The 27,306-nt window shown below is 36.4% G+C and overlaps 1 protein-coding gene across 2 annotated transcripts in view; it reads right to left on the reverse strand.

The window, feature by feature from the left end:
- LOC131438211 (uncharacterized) overlaps positions 1-27,306 on the reverse strand; it is a 290,745-nt gene that overhangs the window by 89,936 nt on the left and 173,503 nt on the right. For both annotated transcript variants that reach the window (XM_058608080.1, XM_058608079.1), the window contains exon 4: positions 21,513-21,593. The gene's annotated coding sequence lies outside the window, so the exon portion shown is untranslated. The remainder of the gene's footprint in view (positions 1-21,512; positions 21,594-27,306) is intronic.

Here is a 27,306-nt window from a genome sequence, read left to right on the forward strand (position 1 = left end):
GAACCGGAAGTCGGTTTCGAATAAAATTCAGGAACTTTGTGTGAGGTTACAAGAAAAACTACTCGAAAGACCTTTTTTCAACACTTCAAACGATCTGCTCGAAAATAACTACATACAATATTGCTTGGAAGCTGCACAAAAACAACTACTAGAAACTGCTCGCAAAAAATGGTCGAAAAACTGCACGAAAAATTGGAATACTACTCGAGTATACTTGAATGACTGTTCGAAGAATGTGTTCTATGAATTGCTCGAAAAACTGATTTCAAAAATTAAATTGCTTTAAGAACCATAGCATTTGCATAGTATACTTTTGGACAAACTCGATTGCTATGGGATCAGGGGCATTGCTAATTCAATTATCCGTAGTTACTTGACTAATAGAAAACAATTTGTATCCATCGAAAGTGACAGTAGCAACCTTGCTCCAATAAACATTGGTGTTCCACAAGGAAGTAATATTGGTCCACTATTGTTTCTTTTATATATTAATGATATAGGTAATTTACATCTTAAAGGAACTCCACGACTATTCGCCGACGACACAGCTCTGTTCTATCCTGACAGTGACATCAATGCTATTATTAACTCAATGGAAAGTGATTTAAGAACTCTTGATCAATATTTCAATGCGAACTTATTATCATTAAATGCCACAAAGACGAAGTATATGATTTTCCGTTCCACAAGGAAAATTATACCAACGCATAAACATCCCCAGCTTGGACACAATATTATTGAAAAAGTTGACTATTTCAAGTATCTGGGCATATATTTCGACCCCACATTAACCTGGGCTCACCACATAAAGTTTGTTGCCAAGCACGTGGCGTCGTACTGCGGTGTTTTATGGAGAGTCAAGTCCTTTGTTCCCCAGCGTGTGCTGTTAAATTTTTATTTTGCTTACATCCATTCACAGCTCAACTACTTGGTATCGGTGTGGGGGCGAGCCGCTAGTTCTTATCTGAAGAAACTCCAAACTCTACAAAACAGATGCCTAAAAATCATTTTCAATAAACCCTTACTATTCTCGAGTCTATTGTTATACTCTGACAGAAACCATAATGTTTTACCAATAACATACTTATGTGATGTCCAAACGTTGCTATTCATCCATGATAATTTGTATAAATCCACAGTACACCATAACCTACAGTTCCCAACTATATCCCATTCTAGAACAACACGCCGTAGTAACAATTTGTTTCGTGTTCGAGCAGCTACAAGCCTTGGTCAAAGACGGATCCTTTTTGTTGGTCCAACTAAATATAATGCACTTCCGCCTGACATGCGAGGAATAAGCAATCGTGCCACATTTGCGGCTAGACTAAAGTACCATTTTAAGCACAGACTGAACGAGATATTTAGCTAATTTAGTTTTTTGTTTTAAAATGTAATGTATTTATCGTCAACAGTATTTCATATTAATAACTAATTACCTAAAATATTTGTACTTTCTTTCCAACACAGCGTAGTAATTAAATTGTGGATCCCTTAAAAGGAAATCTTTTCCACTGGGATTCCACTTTAATAAATTGCACATCAAACCATGAATAAATAGAATCTCAGCGGACTTTGTATCAAAATTAAATTTGTATTTCTAGTATTATTATTGCCAGTGTCTATTTGTTTCTTGTTTTTCCGCTGAGACTAGTTGCGTCCACTACCAGGGGGCTTCAAATTGAAGCTTTTTGGTGTGGGGGAGTGTGGTGGGCAAAAAAAAAAAAAAAAAAAATTCTTTAAAAAAACTACTCAGAAAAGGTGATCCATAATATGCTTGAAAAACTATGGTTCAAAAATTGGAATCAATTGTTTGATAAACCGTTCAACAACAATTTGTAAATGAACGCTAAAAAATTTCTCGAAAATATTAAAAACTATTCGAAAAACACTGCTTGAAAAACTGATCATAAAAGCAGCTCCAAGAACTGCTCGAATACTAAAATAACTGATCGAAAAAAACTTATCTAACATCTGCTTGAAAAAAAAAACGACTCAAAAATCTGCTACAGAAAACTAATAAAAAAAACAGCTTAAGAAAACTGTTAAAATAAACTGCTCAGAAAACTGCACGAAAAAAAAAACTGCTCGAATGAGGTGGGAACCACTTGAGAAAAGGTGGTCGAAAAACCTTATTTCAAAACTTTGAAAAACCGGCTCGAAAAAAAAAATTGGAAAACTTTACGGAAGAATTGGAAAACTGCTCGAACATATTTGAAACTTGTCGAATATAATTGAAAGAAGTCTTAGGAGCACTTTGCCTAGTTAGTTTTTCGAGTAAGTTTATTCGCGCAATTTTTCAAAACTTGCAAAACTGCACGAATAAACTTGCTTGAAAAACTAATTGGGAAAAATGCTCTTAAAACTGTTTAAAAACTGTTCTTAAAATCAGCTAAAAAAAACAAATCAAAACAACTGCTACAGGTAGAAAGAACTAAAAGAACTTATCGAATAAACTTATAAAAAACCAGCTTAAAAAACTACTCAAAAAACTAATTATAAAACTGCTAAATAAAACTGCTCAAATAAACTGCTCAAATAAACTGCTCGAAAAACTGTACGAAAAAATAAAAAAACTGCTCGAATGAGGTGGGAACCACTTGAGAAAAGCTGGTCGAAAAACTTTCTTTCAAAACTTTGAAAAATCAGTTTGAAAAAAATAATCGAAAAACTTCACGGAAGAATTGGAAAACTGCTCGGAAATACTTGAAACTTGTCGAATATAATTGAAATGAGTCTTAGGAGCACTTTGTCTAAATAGGTTTTCGAGCAAGTTTATTCGCGAATTCGAATGAGGTGGGAACCGCTTGAGAAAAACTGCTCAAAATAATCTTTTTTTCTAAAGTTTGAAAAATCTGCTCGAGTATACTTCAACTTGTCGAATATACTTGAATGAAGTCTTAGGAGCACTTTGCCTAAATAGTTTTTCAAGTAAAACTGCTCGAAAAACTGCACGAAAAAATAAAAAACTACTCGAATGAGGTGGAAGCCGCTTGAGAAAAGCAGTTCGAAAAACCTTTTTTCAAAACTTTGAAAAATCGGCTCGAAAAATAAATCGAAAAACTTCACGGAAGAATTGAAAAACTGCTCGAGCATATTTGAAACTTGTCGAATATAATTGCAAGGAGTCTTAGGAGCACTTTGTCTAAATCAACTGCCTAAAAAACTGTTCTTACAATTCGCTCAAAAAAAAAACAACTCAAAAAACTGCTCGATGAAAACTGTATAGAAAAAACTGCTACAAAGAAACGCTCAGAAAATCTTCCAGAAAAACTACTCGAAAAACTTGAGAAAAATTGCTCGAAAAACCTCTTTTCAAAACATGTTCGTTTATTCGCGCAGTTTTTGAAAAGTGAAGCTTTGAACGAATAAACTTTCTTGGAAAACTAAACTCCTAAAACTGTTCTTGTAATCCTCAAAAAAAAACTCAAAAAATTACTCAAAAAATTGCTTAACGAAAACTGCTACAAAAAAACGCTCAGAAAATCTGCCCTAAAAACTACTCGAAAAATATTTTTTCAAAACTTTGAAAAATCTGCTCCAAAAAAAAAACTACATACACTATTGATTCAAAGCTACACAAAAACAACTTTGAAACCTGTTATAATCCACCTAGTGGTCTAATGATGCCTTTTTCATATGTAATACTGTGGTATTCTGTTCAAAATGTTTCTTTTCGATTTTTGAAATAAATCAAGGAATTGTTTGTGCATTAACTAGTATAACATAGAGAATGAAACAGTTCTCTGATCGGCTAGGTCATCCATTTGAAAACGAAGTGGGTTCACTATTATATGTACTTCCAACACCGGAACCCGAGAATCGGTATAATCGAAGTCGGTTCGTACGGCGACCAATTAACATGGCGTACAAACTCTACTAGTTTTTATTCTAAACGACGATTTAAATTGTTGTTGTATCCGGTTTTTTGGTAGGACAATTTTTTTTGAAGCTAAATTTGGGAATAACGGCTATGAGTCCAGTTTAGAGTTAAATGCCGGTGTACAATATTGAACACACTTTATCCTATGACTCCAGAACCGCAAGTCGGATCCGGATGAAATTCAGGAATTCCGTATGGGACCTTGAGACCTTTCATTTGAATCTAAGTTTGTAAAAATCGGTTTAGGTTCCTGAAAACACAAAGACTCACATTCCAGATTCGATAGTAAGCAGTGCTCAAGTAAAATAAACAGTGTGTTCAGATATCAAATGACTCAATCTTTATATTAGAGAGTAAATTTCGTGCAGTTTCGCACCAACAATGGACGAGATTTTCCGATCGCATATTGAGACAGCTTCTGCGCAAAGTCACGACCGAAATGTATAAACTCTACCCAATGGAAATTTCCCTTTCAAAACCTTCGCTTGTGTTCTTTGCAGATACAAGAGCTGCCTTGATGCTGTAGATTTGCCCGCAATGACGCAATTAGATTTTCTTCTCATTGACCCCGACACAACACGAAAAAAAAACACAGCTGAAAACGTGAATGCAGCCTTGTGTGCTTACGGCAGACGAAAGAGGCTGCAAATACGATATTAATGTGACGATTATTGTGACGAGGAAACTGGCACCGAGAGTGAAATAACACGCAGATCACCTTCCTTTTCTAAACGTTCATCTCACGAAACCGCAAGGATTACGAAGCTGAAGGCAGGGAAAATATCTACGAAATGACATGCCATTATCTTACCTATGGTTACGATGCTATGGTTCAAGCCGATGTTGATGCACTTTCGCGAATACACTTCCAGTTTTTAGTTTCATTATCTATTATGAGTACACAAATTACAGTCTATTGATATCAAATAGGAGACGTACCGTCCCGGACGACTAAAGTAAAAGTCATTCAACTTGCCGAAGAAAAAAATCCGAAGACTTCGGAATGAACGTAATTGGCCACGTAACTCATTGAAATGCATAGAATGCAAATGACTGTCATCACTCCGTCCACGAAATGAAAGAAAATTCTCGTTCTGGGATATGAAGGATCACCATCATTTGTCCCTGTCTTACCCGTCTTCTTCAGGTGCACTGCGAAGAACCGTGGCTGGCACCGACTGGATAATGACCCGGTAACTATTACCTGGCAGTAAAAAGGTGGTCTTGGGGAAGATGATTCAAAAGATCTACCTTCTTCTACTTGCCTAATAGCTAACTGATCATTAGTTTATCGACTATGACTCTAGCATACGTCTCGTGATCTGCAGTGTAAAAAAAATAAAAAACGCTAAGAGTGAAACGATAAAGTACAATGACCGTCTGACGATGCTAGAAGTTGGTGCTTTGGGTTTTCCTTAGAAAATGTGGCCACTAATTTTCATGAGCCTGTAGGAAAAGTCGGACGATCTACGGTTACCACTATGAACTATTTCTTTAGTACTGAGGAATTAAATTCCGAAGGTCGTTCAAAAGCCTAAGAATGACTGCGCGGTAAAGGCTACAAAATACAAAAAAAATGTCGGAAGGAAATTCAATAAATCAGTCACAATAAATTTGCCACCGGTTAACACGAGAATGCTTCTATCCTTAGGCTGACTGGAAAGAGAGAGAGATAGAGAGAGAGAGAAAAAAAAATTACATCGTTTCGCCCAGAAAAGGACCAGACAACCGAAGGCAACTTTACTTGCAATTTTTTTGTGCTTTTCACAACATGCGGAATGATGCGCAGCAGTGACTACCGCCACAAGGACAAGTAAAATGGTGCTGAGAAAGATATGCATTTTTTTGTTGTTATCATTTATCTACTTCCCCGTGGCGGATCAAAAGTGGGACGCATTCTACTAAGCCATGGATGGCGAGAAATACGGGCAATAGCGTTTATCTCACCCTCTCAGTGTGAGCCCTCGAAGAATTCCGTTGCTAGGGTATAGTTGGTCAAGGCGGGACATTTAGGTTGGTACCGAGATAAGTTTGTGAAGAATTTTCCAAATATGGTTTTAAAAAATGCGGTCCCCTCATTTTTTGCAATAGAATTTGAACCAAGTAAGGTTAAGTGTGTGAATCACTCCGCTTCACATAGCATGCCTTGGCTATTTTTATTTTCACCGACAGCGAAAAGTTAGAAAAGCTTTGGCAAAGTTGCCAGTGTGATGATTTGTAGGTTTTCTCAGACGGTTATTTCTCATTTGTCTTCGTCTATTTGATAATTTAGGTTAGTGTAAATTTTATGCAACGCAACGATTGTGATTAACACAAATCAAATTTTATAACACGTATTTTTTTCCAAGCGTCCGTCTTAACCGAGTTTCCCCAAAGAAAAACAAAAATGTTTTTTTCTCATTCTCCTTCCCTTGTCAATCCGATTTAAGTATCCTCGAAATCATTCTTTCGTGGAAGGTGTTTATTGGCGAAGTTTTCTGTCAGGTTTATGATAAGGGTAAAAAAAGTTACCAATACCTTTTTTTTCGTCAAGTTTTCAACTTGTTAATTGGTTTCTTGGAATATCTGTTTTTCGATGGAAATTTAGTTGTAAGAGACACAAATTGGAAAATATTGCGATAAAGGAAAACCGTATCTATTATCCGGTTTGTGACAAGGTTCTCTGAGATGGAGATAGTTAACAAAGTGCGAAAAAGCGTAAAGAAAACATTGTATTCATTGTCATAACGGTTCTTTACAGTTTTTTTTGTTTGATCTTTGTTCAAGAGTCTGTGATCATAGAAATTTTGCAGATGAAATACAAACAATAAAGGCTTTTTATTATACGAATAGTTGGCCTTGACATCTTAGAGCACACTCGAATTTTCAGGACTTTTGCATTTTATAAGCGTGGGATGCAACCTAATCTTTTAGGAAATAATCGACATCCAAGAACTCGTTTAAAAATTAATCCTAACGATTGATAAACTTTAATTTAACAGCACGCGGAATTTATTTGTCCATACAGGTCAAAAAAAAATAAGCACCAATTAATGCCGCATTATGACAGCTAACTTGCATTTCAAGTGCTTTTGTGACTGGATTAGGGCCGAGGTTATGTTCTAAACAGCATCAATTTCCAAGATGGCGACTTCCGGTTTATTGATATTCCTTGAAAACCCTTACAATATGGGTATTTTCGGAACGGATTTCATGAGTAGATGTCGGAAAATGATGTTTAAAGTCATTTCAAAATCCAAGATGGTGTTTCTCGAAACCCGTAGCAAAACGAATGTTTTCGGAACGGGTTTATAGAACAGTTCTTAGTAAACGATGTTTGAGTAATTATGACTTACTGTCGAATACTTTATAATATTGTTACATTCGGAATGGATTTTACGAGTCAATATTAGGAAGAAAGTTGTTTCAAATAAACTTCAGGAACTTTATTCCAAATTCAACATAATATTAGCTTGACACTTACAATCGAATTGTCAAATAAATACATAAATTGATGAAAATGCTTCAATGTAAATATTTTAAGATTCATTCTTTGGTGAAAGAAATGGTTATATTTAATTTACAGTATTGTAATAAATATGATTTATTTGAATAGATTCAAGTTTTGAACTGCTGTTAAAACTGTTATTTTCGTTTTCGTTGACTGCTTTCAATCCCTGAACTGTTGATTAGTTTCCCCATAATTTCATTCCGGTAAATCACAAAACACTAATGAGTCAAACAATTAGATTTTAAAATGATTTCGGTGACTTTTTCACAGACCTGAATTAGCAACTAACAGTTCCTTTTCATATCGTTACACTCAAACATCGTTTTCCAACATGTACTCATCAAACCCGTTCCAAAAATACCCATATTGTAGTAATTTCTATGGAATATAAATGAGCCGGAAACGATTTTCATTGTATGCAAAAACCTCTTTTTACGAAGTAGGTTCGTAAAATAAGTTTACGTTATTTGTAATTTTCAACGTAAAAAAAGATTACCTTATTTGGGATTTTTGTCGTAAAAAGAGTTACGTAAAAAGAGGTAACGTAAAAAAAGTTTACGTAAACGGAGGTTTGGGTGTATTTGTGCTTACTGTTTGCCTGGGTAGCGTCATTCTGGTGCACCTTAAAAATTACGAATTGGTTCCGAAATTTCAGGACGCTGAGTTTAAAAACTTCCATTTCAAGAGTGTGTTTGTATATTTTTTTAAATTTAATAGGGTAAGGGCTCCCTATTTCATCTCATTTGTAAGGACGTCGCCTTCAAACTCCGATTTAGCCACTAAAATCACTGTAACTATTTCATATTACTGCTTCATTCGCCTTGCTCCACGTTGAAAATTGATTCACATTTCTTGAAAATTCAACTAATATTTATAAAACAGCTAAAAACACTAATGATGTTTTCACTACTCTGCTCCTAATTTCATCTCAATGGATTTTTATCCATCCTATCGTTGATCTTTTATTCATCCTATAAATTAGCAATGGCGACAGCAATCAAAACAAAATATTCCACTATTACACTCTCACCCGCATTAGCATGGCTGCCAGATGGCTGAGTAAACGCTGCCAGCTGGAAAAATATGGCTTGCAGACATTCTGGTGACCGACTGCCTTACCGCTGCCAGATATACAACTCAAACGATACAACCGTACCCACCAGGATTTTTCCACATTATTATTATTGGTAAAAAATTTACTCATTGAATTATCTAATCAATGGGGTAATGACTTGCGGAGATATAAAGAACTATCTTTTAACATCATTTTATTAGTGAAAACAGATAGAACAGATATAGACTTTCTATGCAAAGTAATACATATTTTCTATGAAAATACCTGGCATCTCTGTGCACAGCCGATGAAACACACACACACTTCACAGCGTTGTGTTGGCGTATAGCGGAATGAAACCAGTGCTACTAGATTTGCCACAATGGTTATTTCATTAGTATTTAACACGTTCTTTCTGGTAATATTCGAAGCAGAAACAGTTTTATTGAAATATTAATATCAATAATATAATTAAACTAATGTCACAGATACCAAAAACATACTTTTTGATGATAATTTGAAGAAGATAAACAATTTTTGTTTTGTAACATTATGAGATAACTTGGCAACTTTGCGAAACCAAATGAGATGAAAACAAAGCGCAATCAAGTGAACGAAGTGAAAAACTTTCATCTCATATTTTCGAAGACTTTTATTGCTTGTCGGGTAGTTTTTTAAGTTTTTAATCGTTGATTAAACAAGTGACAAGTGAACATTACTAATTATGAAGTCATCAAGCATTCATTAGAAGTGTAAATGTGCGAAATAGTGATCATGTTTTAAGACGAATCGATTAGTAGATAATTAGAAACATGACGAACTGTAAATCTTGAGACGAAAATGTGTCCTAAATCGAAAAGTGAGTTTATTTTAAACGAAAAAATCGATCACCGAAGAATTTAAAACCATTTCTTTCAATAGGAAAGTGTGACAATAGCTTTTCAAATCATTTTAAAACATTTCACAGTTTGTTTTCGGTAAGTTGTAAAATATAATTCATATTCAAAGTTATGAGGTGAAGGGATGAGATGGAAATAGAAGCTCAGATGAAATAGGGAGCCGTTGCCCTAATATGAGTTTAAAGGCACACTGCTTAAGCTCTAATATGCCGAGGGCACTTGTGTTTGTATACGTAAAGTTGTGAAGCGAAGCTGCAAATTGCATGAAACTAATCAGTAACTAATCTTCTTGTTTAAATTTTTTTCTATTTTGCAGATCATGGTAGTCTTTGATATAATAAACTCATCAGATTTTCATGAAATAGAATTCAAAGAAAAGGACTGATAGTCCCATAAAAATATTGTTGAATTTTATCCAAGATTCGAAAATTAAGGAGTGTATCGAAAATAAACTATCCACATACATTTGTGTTGTACGCATGTATTTGTGATGGTTTTTTGTGCTCAGATCACAGCATGCTGTGCGTTTGGCTGTCAGCTCTCGTTTGTTTACTTGCTTGTGCGGTTGAAATTCTGCGTTTTCAAAATGTCGCGTATTGAAAAGGAAGTGGAAATTGAGGTTTTGGACACATGGCTAAGTGAGAAGGGTATTACTATGCGAAAATCTGCGAAGCGGTTTGGAATTCATCATTCATCAACACTATTCTTTGGATGAGCTACCAGGAAGAGGCAGAAACTACGGTTCTTCCAACCCGAAACTGGACCAGCAAGTGGTATTTCTAATCATGAAGAACAAATCAATGTGAATACGTGATTTGGCCGAAAAAGCAGGAACGAGTGTCGGAATAATCCGGCGTATCAAGAGGCGAAATCCACTGAATACCTACAAGAAAGAGAAAAACTCGAAACAAAGTGTAGAACAGAAGAAACGAGCAGCAACAAGGGCCCGGAAATTGTATTCGCGTCTTTTACAGTGTCCGGATGCCGGCGTTTTGTAAAGGAGGACTCAAAACCCCTTCCAGGTCCACAATACTTTACTGTCGTCGTTGGGGAAGATGTGAGCAATACGGACAGGTTGATGCAAGTGGAGAAATTTGGTCGAAAGTTACTGGTATGGCAAGCAATATGTTCCTGAGGTTTGAAGTAAACCATTTCTGAGTGTCTCCAGAAGAGATTGCTGCCTTCATATAAGAAGCATAGTACACCTCCACTGTTTTGGTTGGATTTAGCGTCGGCTCACTATGCCAAAACCACTCACAATTGACTTGCGGAAAAGGGTATAAATTTCGTTGAGAAAAATATCAATCCACCAAATTGGCCTCAGCTTCGACCTATCGAACGTTACTGGGCAATCGTGAAGAGGGTCTTCAAGGGCAGCTGGGAACATGCAGGAGTTAAAAAAAATTGGGCTCAAGCGTCCAAAAAATGCGATGCAACACATGTTCGGAACTTGATGAAGAGCGTTCGATCAAAAGTTCGAAATTTCGCGAAGGAATAACTTAAATTTCATCCGGTTTTCATAATGCTTAAATTTAACCTCGTGCAATAAAAGATCAATTTTTATTTTGAATAAAATATCGTTTTTATCATAATTTGAAAGAAACATTTGTAGATAGCTTATTTTTGATACACTCATTAAAAGGTGATTTTAAAATTTCAAACCGTCATAGAGTATCTGGGCCGATCATTTATTTCAAACTGCCATTTAAATCGAAGGCGCAGGAAATTCAGAGATTCCTCTAAACTGGGCTCCAAACTGGTTCAGTTCGGTTTTGGTCTTCGATTTCTTTACCGCGTATATGAAATCGAACACCACACACAGCGTGCTTCGTTCGTAGAGTCGGTGTTGTGTTTTCTTCTTTCGTACCGGTGCACTTTGGACACTCATCACGTTGCAATTCCGGAGTTATGAATATTAAGATCTTTCATTTGAACTTAAGTTTGTAAAAATCAGTCAATCCATCGCTGAAAAAAGTGAGTTCATTCCATTTTAGAGTTTGTGAATATTATTCCGGTGCTTCCGGAACCGTAAGCCTGAGAATGATTTAGCCGTAAAAGAATACGTTTGGTCATCAACTGATAAGACTTATCGATTGGAACTAATTTGATCTCTCAGCAAGCTAATTTTTCCGTGGTTTGCAACACTGCTCTGTACAATTACTTGAAATGTTAAACACTCTATATCCTGTAATTCTGGAATCGGTAGTTGGATCCAGATGAAATTCAGTAGTTTTGTATAGGACCATGAGACAATTCATTTGAATCTAATTTGTAATAATCGGTCACGCCATCTCTGAGAAAAATAAGTAACTAATTTGAAATTGGAATTTAACACTAATCACCCTGTAAATCCGGAATAAGAAGTCTGATCAAGATGAAATTCAGCAGTCTTTTACAGGACCAATTTCAATTCATTTGAATTTAATTTTGTAAAAATCGGTTCAGTCATCTCTGATAAAAGTTAGTACTCATATTTCCATTGTTTTGCACATTTTACTCCATAATTCCGGAACCGGAAGTTAGATCCAAATAAAATTCAGAAATTTTGTGTGGACCTCAATACCTTTCATATATGTGTATGTGGCAAATAATGTCACTCGCTTTTCTCAGAGATGGTGTGACCGATTTTCACAAACTTAGATTTAAACAAAAGCCCTTATGGTCCCATAGCTCGCTATTGAATTATATCTTTATCCGACTTCCGAAATTATAAGACAACATGTGCAAGTCTATGAGAAAATTCGCACTCGATTTTCACTGAAATTTAGTAACCGATTTCTACTAACTGAAATGCAAATGAAAGGTCTTAAAATTCAATTGGTCGAAGTTCTGGCTTCTGGCTTCGAATCATGGGTAGAAGTCGTGTTTGTAAACATTCCTTGATTTATATTTCTCTGTTCATTGAAGCAGTGGTGATGAAGGGTTTCAAAATCTTACCGAAGCTTCAAATTGCTTGCCAGGCCATAGCTTTCTTACCAAATTTTTCGACTTCAATCGATGTCTCGGACTGGTTTAACACTTGCCCTTCTCGCACCGTATAATATTGTGGTCCCGGCAAGGATTAGTAATCGAGTTTCGTATTGTACAGCTTCCGAACCCTCGGCCTGATCGATGCTTCTTGTTTCGGACTACGTTTTGGTTGTTTCTGCTTCTTATAGGTTCGAAGATTCAAACGTTCTTTAGCACGAAGAACATTTGACTTCGAAGTGCCACTTTGTTGGCCACATCCCGAACTGAAACCTCCCTCTTTTGCTCGAACGCCTTCAGATTACGTTTATCCAACTAACAAAAACAAACTAATGAAAACGAATAAGGGTTAGCAGGACCTTTTTTTCGACCTGTTTTGGTTTATCCTCCTTTCTCATTGCATTTCGCACGGCTTTTTCACTTACTCCTTCCATTTTTGCTATCTTTCTCAATGACGGTCCGCGTTCTGTGCACCATTTGTACACAATTTTTCGACTTTGTTCTGCTGAAATTCCAAGCATTTCGAAACAAACTAATGAAAACGAATAAACAACTGCACAAGTGGTTAGAGAAGAGTGTAAACAACAGGACGCAGCCATAAAAATTGACAGAACCATTGCGAAATGGCAGCGGTTTTTGGTTGCGTCCATACATTCTTGGACAGTCTTCATTACAGCGCGATAAGTGAACATTTTTTCTATTTCATGAGTATTTTTTCTCAAGTGATTTTTATAAAATTTACATTCTTCTAGTTGGCAGACCTTGTTAGTTGATGGATATATAAATATACTTTGGGATCACTAGTCCCCGGTTTACGTTTCCGAAGGTACCGGTAATAGTGAAGATTTCTCAGCAACGGTTAAACCGATTTTCACAAATCATGATTCAAATTAAAGCTCTCAGTGTCTTAGAAGATACTGTGCAGTATCATCCAGATCAGACTTCCGGTTTCGAAATTATAGGGCAATGAGTATCAAAACTTTCAAACGGTTATACAAAATGATGCCAAATCGGTACGTGCTGGTAAGGAAGAAGAAGAAAACACCACTGCCTGGCACACAGCGTGCTTTATTCAATTTTGTATAGCGTGCAGGGTTGCCTCATTTAAATCTATATTAACTGTTCACAAATTGAAAAGGTGATGGTAGTTTAAACCCGAAGAAGGTTTTTGACTTTATTCCAGTTTGAAAAGAAAAACCTTGACAGAATCTTCTAGTGATGTTTTTGACTATATAAGTAACAAGAGAGGTTTTTTTTTAATGAAATCCTATACCCCTTAGAAAATCACCCTTTATATTTAAAAACTATATTATTTGCTTCATGTTTCATAGCTATATGAGAATAAATGAAAACTAAAATATTCTAGTGCCATGGCTTTCAAGCATATATTCCGTTGTATTCGTCCCGGTTTTTGTTTGTTTTAGAGTGCCTATAACCAGAGTGACGACATCGCATCCGTAATGTTGGCAACAATTCAAAACATTTAATCCGAAATGTGGGCCCTTTCGTTAGCTGCACATTTTATTTGACAGATCATTAGCAAAAATATCAAAAAAATGTGTGTACTACAAGAACGTTCAAGTTTTTGGTTCTGCCAGTAGACGTTGGGAATTAAAAGTACAAACAAAACTACGTGCGACCGAATCGAGTATAAGGGTGGCAGAATGTGTAACCACAATATATATTGGATAAACAATTTATCAGCTCGAGCAAATAGGCGGAAGACGGGGTTGGTAGTTTGGAAAACTATACTGCAAGTGTAAACTGGCAGTTTTATTAGCATGGTCCGCACAGAATCCGGGTGCCTAAAGACAAAGAGGTTTTAATTACAACTCTCCGGACTTGGACGGAGGCCAGAAGTAACCCGAGTAGAGTGTGAGATTAAAAAGAAAACTCAATTTGATGTTGTGCTGTTCGTATATATCGATTACTTAATTTGCTATCGTTTTGGTTGTTTTAACGGTTGAAAGATCAAAATTGAAAGCAAAAAAAAAATGCTGTGTGACATCAAACTGGAAACTAGTTTTGCTCTCAGTGAAAGCAAATTGAAAACTTAATATGATGTAGATTTTCTCGAAATGACACGTCACGAGCATAATCTAAAAATAGAACAGCCAAAAAAGGTCCGGGATAGTATACAATTAGGCGATATTACTCGCAAGCAAGAAAAAAGATTTTATGCAATCTCCATATTAGTCGCAAGCAAGAAAAAAAAGATTTCATACAATCTTCACACTACCGCGGAGAGAATCCGGTTTCGAACTTAGGTGTTTTGGAATGCGAACTTTTTGCGATTGCTATGGACTGTAAGTGATAGCTATCAGGAGATGGAAAATGTTCGGTTGTATGACAAGCAGTGTTGTTTCACAAAGTTGTATGCAGGTAGTTTCTGTCAATTCACACTCGTTGTGTCGCTTCCATCCCGCATCCATCGTGAATAGCAGTGTGGCTATTTGAGCATAGTATAAAAATGTTCTCTTTGTCCTTCTCATATCCAAAGATGTAGCATTCAAACATTATAACATTAAATTGAGTTATCTACTTGATCTCACACAACTCGCACATGTAATCACTTTGAAATATGAATTTAGAGGCTCTGAAGATCCAACGTTTTACAGTGAAGTCTTCTACAACACAGAGAACGTGAATTAGGAATCCGGCAATAAGGTATCCCAGATCATTTGTTTTTTCGACTAATTGGGACAATGATCGATTATTTCGCTTCTGACCACAGATAGCACCATAATGTCTTCAGTAAATTTTTAGTTCTTGTGTAGACTAATTTACGATCATTTGATGCAGAATTATTCCTGTGACTCAAAATTATGCAGATTTGGTTAGACGGTTTCTTTGGAAGAGTGTATTAAAGTTCCAAGATTTGATTGATAAAATACTTCTCATAGTATCTAGCGTTAGTGAGTATATGAAGTTCTAAGCATTTATAACTAGGAATGAGAATTGTTTTGAAGAGGTTCTTCGACACAGTTTGTGGACTACTTAGGAATATACAAATTCAACATATATTTTCTTGGTGGCTCATCTAAGCCACTAAAGTATTATCAAGAATTAGCTCTTGGATCATTCAATGATCGATGTTCGAACTTCGTAAACAATTAATTTTTTATGGATATTTTCAGAACGGGTTTGGCGAGTAGATTATTTTCGCAATCCAGGTCCCCGATTTCTGGATGCACTGGAAATAATGGTCTAAAAACTTTGAAATGAACTTCGCGACGTCGTATGATTACAAATATCGAAACTTTTTTTTTACCTGAACGCAAAAATTGTTACAGGATCGGATACTTAACGTATCTAGAAGGAAATCGATGATGTCAAATATATTTCTCATATCAAATTCTGTAATAAGCTAATTCTACGGTAGACGATCAGCGAGATGGGAATGCCAAAGGCACTATTCAGATTGACCTGCTTCAGACAAACGTGGTACCGATAATCGCCAACTTATCTAATGCCTCACAGACGTGTGGTTTGACCAATATTCTTGTGGTTGAAAAGAAAGAGCATTATTTGCGTAAAAGTTGAAAAAAGGTTAAAAAAATCGTTTCTTCGCGGTTATGGTTGCGGTCAACTGCAGGATCTCGGCAAGATGTCAAAGCATTTTTGTAAAAGGATTGAAGGAATAATTCTTCCATTGAAACTTAACTTTGTATTTTTGTGCCGCAATTTGAAATTTGCTCTATTTCAATGGATTCGCTAAGTTGTTGATTTTAATATTTTCATTTTTTGAGTTTCACAAAACTTTTGCCTTTAAACAGCAAAATGATAACACAATGTGATATTAATTGAAAATTTGTTGAGTCGATATTATATTAGGATTTCAATCTGATGTTACTATCATAATCAAATATCAATTTGTTCTAACTTTGATGTAAGACTTTACTCGGGAAGTGAGTTGTATTGTTTTGCATTGTTTTTTATGTTTGAGATATTTTTTTTCTTTTCATCGAGTCGCTCAAATAACACATGTCTTTATCAAGCAGTAAGTTTCTGTAGGCACCTGTACCTACCAGCTAGAGGCATTGTTCAATTTGCACCGGTTATAAACATTGTGCAGTGTTTCACATGGAAATAATGGCTAATTTATCTCGGAAATTGATTTCATGTGAACTCTTTAGCCTTAAAGGTTACAGCGTTCGGTCTAAACCTAAACTATGACTTCCGACCAGCATGCCACAAATAGCGATGACGGTATTCACACTTTCCCTAGTGAATGGTGGCCAAGCCTAGTAACCCTTAAACCCTCTACGTGTGCTAATATAAAACCATCCTGGCATCGTTCGAGCGTCCAAACCTTTTTACCACAAACAATTAGCTATTCCACAAAAAAATGATGAAAATATTTCGACACGAAGGAATGTTCCGTAATAAACGATTCCCGCGAGCAATTTTAATAGATAAAAATTTAGCTCTAGCTCCTCTGCTTCAGCAATAACACATAATAGACATTTTCGGGCGCGTCAGATAAGTGCTGACGAATTACGCTTTTTCCGTTCTCCAATGCTGTCAGTTTTTTCTCGGGTGCGGCGCTAATTCCGCCTGTCCGAGTTTGGCACGTCCATTTTGTGCTGCCAGCGAAATGTACTGGAAATCATGTCCCAAAAAATGGGGAGCCCATCCTAGTTCTCCTTCCTGTCGTGTTACATTAAGTTTTGTGCTTCTCCCCCGTCTAGCTGCTGCGTCTTGTCCTTTGTGTTCCGTCTGATGATTGTTCTAGAGAGACACTTACTTTCCTGACAAAGAGTGATTAATATTTTTACGCGGACTGGCAGGGAGTTTCTTCCTTGCTTTTTTTTGCTCGGGACAGTCGAGTTTTATTATAATAAGCGGAAGTAAGGGAAAAAACCGGGCGAAGCATTTATTCCTTAGTGACGAGAGATAATTACCGTTGATTGTCACGAAACGTTTTGATCCGAGTCTACAAACGAACATTCTAACGTTAACCTGGAATTTCATCTGCACAAAAAACACCAAAATGATGTTAGCGGGAAATTAACAGTCTTGGTACGTGTGAAATCAAATTGATAACGCGTTTTCCCAAGACGGAACCGCCGTAATCCGATTGAAAGCATTTTCTCAATTCAATTTTGTTGCCTTTCAACACCTCCTGCGGGCACGGAAGGTTCCCCCCGTCATCGTCACACCTCAGCCAATGCTGTAAATTCCACCACTGGAATTCGCATAACAACTTGCCACATTAGAGATTTATGGGGATTTCTTTTTCTGAGCCCCACGTCGCACCGTAAACTAAGGGAACTCCCCGGGGCGAAAAAAGGATATCCTTTTGCCCGCAGAAAACGGAAATAGAAAAGAATAACTTAATCGAAACGAACACCGTGGCGAGGCTGTTTCCATCGGTAAAAGTGGCAATCTCTTCTATGCGGGACGGTTCCTAAATAAATTTATATAACAGCAATAAAACACTTCACTTTATATGTGCAACTTTTTATGTTTCTTCGCTGTTCCAATTATTCACCTTCCTGTTTTTCGTTTTTTTTTACAAAAACTTTGTTAGGGTTGCTGTGTGGGGTTCGTTTTCGTAACATAATTAGGTGGCAGAAAACGTGTAAAGATTATCCCGTTGCAGTCGGTGTTGAACAGTGATTTGCACCGCAAGCGAATAGCTCTTGGCTCCTGGAAAAATTTTCTGGCTACCTAGAGTTTCATTGATTCAAGGCTTCAGTCTTTTTCAAGGCTACCTGAATCACTAACCTTTTTTTCCAAGACTAACAGTTAGTCAGCCTTTTTCAAGGCTATACAAAAAGTGATATTCTAATATAAGCAGTCTTTTTCAAGACTAAGAAATTAATCAGCCTTTTTAAGGCTAGCCATTCAAAGAATTATTTTTCGAACTAAGCGGTCTTTATTAAGACCACCCCAAAATCAAAAAAGTTTGCGTTCAACCGGAAAGACAACAAGCCTAAGGCTAAAAATAATTCAATACGGAAGAAATCCTTATCCGTTATTCCAAATTATAACAACATTGACGATCTTATAGAATCTGAATGTAAAAATAAGACAACGGACGGATTTCCCTTCCGTTGATCCTATGCCGTCTAACAATGTTTACGATTCTCTTCCTGAATCCGATTGTTGCGACATAGACGAAAATTCTTCAAAAATTCCCAAAATGGACGCTTGTCTTTCTGGGAAGAAACAACAATCTATGCCACTAGTGACGGTGATGATTTCCGACTTCAAAGCATTCCGTACTGAGCTTTCTACTTTTCTCCCGGAAGTGAAAGTCTCATTTCAAATCGGGCGAAGATGTAAATGTCGAGTCTTGGTTGATGGACTGGAAAATTATGAACGTCTTATCCGATATTTTCCCGAGAAACTTCATAAATTTTATTCATATGAAATGAAATGAAATCAGACAGACCCTTCAAGGCTGTCTTGAAAGGCTTATCAAATGATCAAAGTATTGATGAAATTAAAAATGAACTAAAAGAATTGCTTGGTTTTGACCTTCCCATGTAATAAAAAAGAGCGAATGGTACTTCTAAACCACGCTTTGGAATTTCTCATGAACTTTACCTAATACACTTCAATCGAAGTGATGTAAACAATTTGAAAACTTTAGAAAAAGTACGTTTCATTTCTCACATTAAAATTAATTGGGAAAATTATAAACGACATAATGGTATTGCAAACTTAACGCAATGTCGTCGTTGCCGAGGCTTCGGCCATGGAACCAAAAATTGTCATATGGATATACGGTGCTTGAATTGTGGTAAATCTCATTCGAAAGACGTTTGTCCAATGAATGAAACCACTGATAAATTTTCATGTTCAAATTACGATGGAAATCATAAATCCAATTATTTGAAATGTCCTGTTAGGGAAAAAATTTTAAACGCTCGTTCGCTTAGACAACAAGTCAAATCAACGACCTTAAATTCACAGAACATACCTGAAAATCAAAAAAACCATTACAAATGCCTCGCCTAATTCTTCTAAGGCACTTATTTCTTCGAATTTAAAACAAAAAACAGGTACGCCTGTCAATTCGTCTTCTAACGAAAACAATTTATTGACAGGTAGATCGACCTCGTCATCATCTTCTTCTAATGTCAGTTATGCTAGTATAACAGGCAGAAATCTACCACTTAATCCTTCTAATGTAAATAATCAAAACACAGAACCGCCTTGCAGTTCAGCTTCTAACGAAAACAATTTATTAATAGGTAGATCGGCCATATCATCTTCTTCTAGGGGCAGTTGTAATGGCAGTCTACCTACCAATATTCCTTCAATGCCAATTTCCTCTTCTTTAAATGAAGTCGATTTAGGCGATATAATTGAAAATAAAATGATCTATTTACAAGATCAACTTTTTCAAATGATCATACGAATGAATTCGACTTCATCACTTTTTGAAGCATTTCAAATCGGATGGCAATTTCCAAATAATATTATAATGAATTTAACAGTGATGTTAAATAATTATTTGAATATTTTAATTTGGAATGCTCGATCTTTAAAATCGAGTGAAGATATTCATATTATAATTTATAATTTTCTCAAAGTTCACAAAATTCATATGGCCATTGTGACAGAAACTTTTCTTAAACTAAATGTCCAATTGAAAAGCAATCCACATTATGTAGTTCATTGATTTGTCAGGTTTACTGGAATGGGTGGTGGAGTTGTTATTTTTGTCCAACGGCAAATTAAACATCGAATTTTACCTTATTTCTATACTGAAGTTATTGAAAGCTTGGGAATCGAAATTGAATCCATTTATGGAATTTATTTCATCGCTGGAGCATATTTGCCATTCCAATGCACCGGTGAACAATTAATTTTTTTTAAAGGCGATTTGCAAAAACTCACTAGATATCGACTGAAATTTTTCGTAATAGAGGAATTAAATTCAAAACATGTCCAGTGGAATTGTAGCCAAAATAACAGAAATGATAAAATACTCCATAATCAACTCTCAGCTGGTTACTTCACAGTTCTTCATCCCAGTAATCCGACTTGTTTCTCTTCCGTGAAAAACCCGTCTACAATTGATCTGGTTCTAACGAATCAAAGTCACATTTGTAGTGAATCGATTACACATGATCTGACACTTTGACTCAGATCATCTTCCTGTAACATTCAGACTTTCCAACGAAGCTATAATTAATCCAATTAGTTCTATACTCAACTATCATAAAGCTAATTGGTTGGATTACAGATCTCACATTGAAAATCACGTGGATCATGAAACTATTTTAGAAAATTCTGCGGACATCGACACAGCAATTGATAATTTGAATCATTATATTATCGAAGCTAAAAATCTTTCAGTTCCCAAAACTCAAACTAAATTAAATTCTCCTATCATCGATGACAATCTTCAACTGCTCATTCGGTTTAAGAATGTTCGTCGACGACAATATCAACGTTCTCGTGATCCTGCTATGAAAAACATAGTTAAGGATTTACAAAAATAAATTAAACATAGAATTACTCTTTTGCGAAATGAAAATTTTGCATAAGAAGTTGAACAAATTAAACCTTATTCTAAACCTGTCTGGAAACTTTCTAAGGTTCTTAAGAAACCTCAGAAACCAATTCCTGCTCTCAAGGAAGGATATTAAATACTTCTTGCAAATGGCGAAAAAGCTCAAAAACTTGCTCCACAATTTTAATTTGAATGCTGAAAATGAAGTATCACTGAAATATGATCATATTTCAACTCAAGTGTTATCACACGATGACATTACTGAGACCAATTTTATGAAATTAAGTCAATTATTAAGACACTGAAAAACATGAAGGCTCCTGGTAATGATGGGATCTTTAATATTCTTATTAAAAATCTTCCCGATGTTGCCTTGAGACTTTTGGTTAAAATTTTCAACAAGTGTTTTTCATTAGCTTACTTCCCAAAAAGATGGAAAAACGCTAAAGTAATTCCTATCCTCAAACCTGATAAAAACCCAGCAGAAACATCAAGTTATCGACCAATTAGTTTACTTTCTTCTATTAGTGAACTTTTTGAAAAAAATATCTTGTTGAGAATGATGTCTTATATAAATGAGAATTCATTTATTTTACCAGAGCAGTTTGGATTTCGTCATGAACATTCAACTACAAAAAATATCATTGTCCTTTCATTCCCAACGCATAACTGATTTCTTAGTGATTCTCGAGATCGAAGTTTCAACCGATCTAATCACTGAACGTACCGTGGAAAGTGAAACTCACCTTCTAAGCTCACAGAGACCTGATGGAGATCACATCGGTGCTGCTTTTTTCCTTGTCGGTCGGAGCACGATTGCTGCGCAACTGTAACCAAAAGAAAGAAATTGAAAGGGGAAAATTAGTTACACAACATACAGCGACAACACACAAAAAAACGAAAACAAAATGGGCTTGACAGTTGGTGTGGCGAATATCGAATTGTGGAAAGCTGCAGTAATTCATCTTTCAATCGGGCCCAGCCAATCTAGTTTTTTTAGGTGCGCATTTCTTCCAGTCGGTCGGCTCTCAGCAGTTAGTTCCCATCGTAGTAGGCTTCCGCACTTTGTTTTTGCTTGCTACAGCACCAAACAAAAACAAGCAAACGTGAACGATTCCACTTCAACGAAGCGATGAGCAACATACATCACTGGTAGCAGTCGATGCAGAATTGCATATCCAGTCAATAGATCATTCATAAGTGCTTCTGCTATATGTGAAATCATCCTACCTCAAACCCTAGCCCAAAGACTACATAAAGGGAGGTCTGTGGGTAACTATGTAAATTGAAGAAGAAAAAAAAACAAGCTGACAAATCAGATAAATGGAGCTTCGTGGGTAGAGAGTAGAGTTGCAGCTGCACGGATGCACTTTTGCCATAAACAATAAATCTGATGATTAGCGTTCAGCTTCCGGAATTGCTGATTGGTTGAAGCAATAATTGATTTATATGTACAAAGACTTTTTCTGCGTTGAATGAAAGGGAAAAGCGAATCACCATCAAACCAGACTTGGTAAGAGTTGAAATATTTATTATTAAGCTACATGATTCAATCATGCTATAAAACTAAATATTTTTCATCATTTTTCCATTCGAAAATTTGAGTAGTTTTGGGTAAATCCATTTTTATTTGATTTGTTATTTTTTGTCTAGGACTATTGTCATATCATTAGTAGAGTCGACATATAATTTTATCGATTAATCGTCTTTCAATAAACGAATCGTGATAAAATCGGATAAAATATCTCTGCTTCGGCTCTAAGAAGTTATGCCGTACAAAAAAATAGAGAAAGGGGCGACTGGAACCGAGAATCATTAGAATCACAAAGTACGTCTGTTAATCGACTGATTCACAGCAGCACTTTACCTGAAAAATTCATTTTTTTGTATGTAGTGAAGTAAAAACTCGAAGCGAATGTACTAATTCTCATCTCCCAAGTAACAATTCGAATGTCTTATGGTTTTGATTATAATTTATAGGAGTTTTGTAATTGCTTGTTCAATCACTACTTGTTTTATAACAACTATAATAAGTGTCGCTTTTGGTAAGTAATATCATAGATTTTAAAGCTTCTATAAAACCTTTTACCTAGACTAACATTTGGACTAAAAATAAATCAATTTGTACTAGAATAAAACCATGCAAACGCTCTTAATATTGCTTTAAAAAATTTTCTTTAAAACATTATTGTCAGTTAAATTCTTTCATAAAGCTAGTTTTGTGTGTGTGCGTGTTCATTTAATGACACTCAAAGCAAATTTGAGGGTTCTAAAGTACATTTATGACACTCTTGTTGTGGGCTATTTGATTCATTGCTTCTTAGATTAAGTGTAATTTGCATTAAAGAAAATGTCATGGCCGCAATTATGATGTTCTTTGCCGTAACCTTTATTGACATCAAATAAACTTCATTCAGTAATAGCCGTTCAACCGAGAAGGTTGTGTATAGAAGCGTACAGTTTAATAACGCTGGTTAGTTTACACGCGTTAAATACGACAACGGTTGAACTACAGGTAGAGACCTGTTGACAGCAGCCGTTAAAACGTATAGTCGTGCTGCATAAGAGAGCCCTAGTGCTGGGCCAAGCTGGTGAAGGAAACAACAAAGGGCGTTTCCCAAACTCTACCCAGGCCGCAATATACAGCCACAAGTGCTGAGCAGGAGAGTGAAAAGGCACATCGAAGAGGAAGAGTGCAAAGGCACATAGAAGCAGGAGAGTGCAAAGGCACACCGGTGCGAAGGCACTTCGGTGCAGAAGCATATCGGTGCGGAGCACTAGGAAGAAGGAGACAAGACAACTCGGTCTTTCCACTGCCATACAACACGCAGATATACACCGGTGACCTGCGCTGGTTACAGCTGGCGAAGACGAAAGCAAATCGGAATTCGAGTGGTGCTGGATGTCAGGTAGCAGTAGCATCACATCATATTCTATCGCTACAGTGAGCTTCAGCATTGTATCAACGTCCAGATACATCCAACAAGAACATCTAGAGCAACGAGGATCTACACGGCAGTGCAACGGAGATAGACAACAATTTCAAGGTAGAAGTTTTTTCTTTTCCTTTTGATTGAGTACTGTGTAGTGTTGGTTTCAAATTTTATTTTAAAGTTTAGTTAAAAAATTTTAATGTAATGGATGAATCCATGGACGTAAATCCTAGCATGAATCCGATACCCCCACGAACGAAAAAATATCAGGAGAGCTCTTCTGGGCCTTGGATAGTCTTTTTTAGACGTATATCAAAGCCATTAAACATTTTTCAAATTAATAAAGGTTTGACATCACGATACTCTTCAATCAAAGAGATCATAAAAGTAAATAACGATAAAATTCGTGTTGTGGTAAATAATTTGAAACACGCGAATGATATTGTCTCTTCGGAACATTTCAATAAAGAGTATAAAGTTTACATACCCTCCAAAGATGTCGAAATTGACGGTGTTGTTACCGAAGCGAGTCTTTCGGTAGATGATTTACTCAAGCATGGTGTTGGTCGTTTCAAGAACTCTATGCTTGAGGGTGTGAAAATACTGGAGTGCAAACAACTGTACTCAGTAGTTCATGAAGAGGAAAAAAAAGTTTATCGCCCATCAGACTCGTTTCGAGTGACGTTTGCCGGGTCTGCGTTGTCGTCCCATGTCTATGTCGATAAAATTCGCCTCCCTGTTCGGCTTTTTGTTCCAAATGTAATGAATTGTACGAACTGCAAAAAATTCGGCCACACAGCTACTTACTGTAGTAATAAACCAAAATGTATTAAGTGTGAAGGGCCTCATAAAGATAATGATTGCAACAAGGAAATTGAAAAATGTATTTATTGTGGGAATAGTCCTCATGATGATATTTCAGTATGCACTGCATTTAAAGTGCACAAAGACAAAATTAAGCTTTCTTTAAAAGCACGGTCTAAGCGCACATATGCAGAAATGCTTAAAACGGTCATTGATGTCCCCCCTTTGGAAACCGAAAACGGGTTTTCAAATCTAGAGGAACCAGAGGACTCTGACTCTGACGAAAATAGTGAAGGTAATTCGTTTATCACTACCCAAGGGTCAGTTAAGAGAAAGAAGTCTTCCTCCAAATTACCAAAAAAGACACCTAAAATTTCATCTTCAAAAAAAGATCCCCGTGAACCCTTATGCACTCGAATGGGTACCCGGGTACCTTTTCGAATTTCAAAATAAGAAATTTCTGAGTTAGGTTTAAACTAAGATTCTGCAATTCGGTCAATTCCAAGAACTAGTTGGACCATAACTTCTCATGCTTTGACTTTTCATTTTACAGTAAGGGGGGTCGAATGGGGGGGCTCAAATTTTTTTTATTACGTAAACACCCGAATGGGTACCCGGGTACCCACAAATAAAAATGCTTGTAACTAAGGCAGATTCCATCCGATTTGAATTTTTTCAGTACGGGTAAATTCAGAAATTTATCCACTTTTCGATGGCCGTGTATATTGCTGTAGTAGGTTCTTCTGGTTCCCGTTAATCCGGATTTCCGTAGAATGTTCCGACACTTGTGTTTTCCACCATAAATGTCATTTACTAATTTGAAACTTTTCCAAACCAGCTATTTGAGAAAGGCCGTACCAAAATGAACCTTTTGTAGAAAAATGACGTCATCTAAAGGGTAGTTGGCCTATTCTGGACTTACTCTCATAGAACGAAAAAAAGGAAATATAAATGAGAACGAAACTGTTTGGGAAGTAACTTCGTGATGTTTCGAAATGTTTGTTGCCAGAATTAAAAATTGTATTGCGTGCTCCTCGCAATAGGCCTGAAGTACATAATAATTTTCAAACTGAAGATAAGAAAGTGAAGTATATAAGGGAACATACATAAAGTACGTCACGCGTTTAGGGGGGAGAGGTTTCAAAAATACGTGACAATACATGGTGAAAAGATTGAGAAATGCTCGACAAAGGGGGAAAGGAGTGGTAGAAAAATTCAAAATTTTATGTTACGTACATAACGGATGCCCCCTGAAATATATAAACATAACAACTCAGCATAGCACTTGATTTCATATAGCAATTCTTAGATAAGATTACAAAAATACGTGAAATCCGTGTATAAATGCCTCGATGTCGGAACTCATTTAGGATATCCGGGTTCCTGGGAACCAGGAGCACCATGTCCATCTTTATGGGTACCAATCCCAAAGAGCTTAAGTTCCTGAATCCAACAGTGCTAAAATTACTTCAATCGGTTGAAAAATGCTCAACTTACAGCGATTTAAAAAAATGGGTACCCGGGTACCCATTCGGGTGGTTAAAGGTGTTTTTTTTTTCGAGTGCACAACGGTTAAACAAAAAAAGTCAAAACCAAAGACTGTGCCTCCTGGTTTGTCAAATTCACAAACCAATCCAGGATCTAGTACAGAAAAAGATAATAATCCAGTGGGCTCCATTTCACAGCCACCAACAGGATTACTGAAGTTTTCGGAAATTGTTGAATGGATTTTCTCAGCATTCAATATATCTGAACCCTTAAAGACCCTCATAATGGCATTCCTTCCAATAGCTAGAACCTTTTTGAAGCAGTTATCAGCTCAATGGCCAATTGTCTCAGGTTTTGTATCTTTTGATGGATAATTTATCACCCGTCGCAAATGATACAATCACTGTCCTGCAGTGGAATTGTCGAAGCATCATGCCAAAACTTGATTCATTTAAAATATTATTGCATAGTCAAAAATGTGATGTATTTGCTTTATGCGAAACATGGCTTACTTCAAACATAGCTTTAAATTTTAATGATTTTAACATTATACGTCTCGATAGAGACTCTCCGTATGGTGGAGTGCTTTTGGGAATTAAGAAATGCTATTCCTTTTATAGATTAAACATCCCTTCAACTTCTAGTATAGAAGTTGTTGCTTGCCAAATAAACATTAAAGGCAAAGATATTTGCATAGCTTCGGTTTATATTCCTCCAAAAGCACAAGTTGGACAGCAACAGCTTAATGAAATGGTTGAAGCCCTTCCTGCACCACGATTGATTCTGGGGGATTTAAATTCGCACGGAATGATGTGGGGTTCCGTTTACAATGATAGCAGATCATCTTTAATACAAAACATTTATGACAATTTTAGCATGACGGTATTAAATATGGGTAGCATGACACGGATCCCAAGACCTCCTGCACGCCCAAGTGCATTAGATCTATCTCTTTGCTCAACATCAATTCGACTAGATTGCACCTGGAAAATACTGCCTGATTTACACGGTAGCGATCATTTACCAATCATCATCTCAATTAGCAGTAACAATTGCATTGCTACTTCCGCTAGTATTCCATATGATTTGACAAAAAATATCGACTGGATTAAATACCAAAGTAGTATCTCCAGTATTTTGAATTCAATGGAAGAGCTCCCTCCACTTGAAGAATATGACTTCCTCATTTGTTCGTTTCTGGAGGCAGCAGAACAATCCCAAACTAAACGCTTTCCTGGGCCAACGACTAACAGAAGGCCTCCCAACCCCTGGTGGGACAAAGAGTGCTCAGAGGCTAAACTCGCAAAACAAAATG

This window comes from Malaya genurostris, chromosome 3, assembly GCF_030247185.1.
Source record: "Malaya genurostris strain Urasoe2022 chromosome 3, Malgen_1.1, whole genome shotgun sequence".
NCBI classification, from domain to species: Eukaryota; Metazoa; Arthropoda; class Insecta; order Diptera; family Culicidae; genus Malaya; species Malaya genurostris.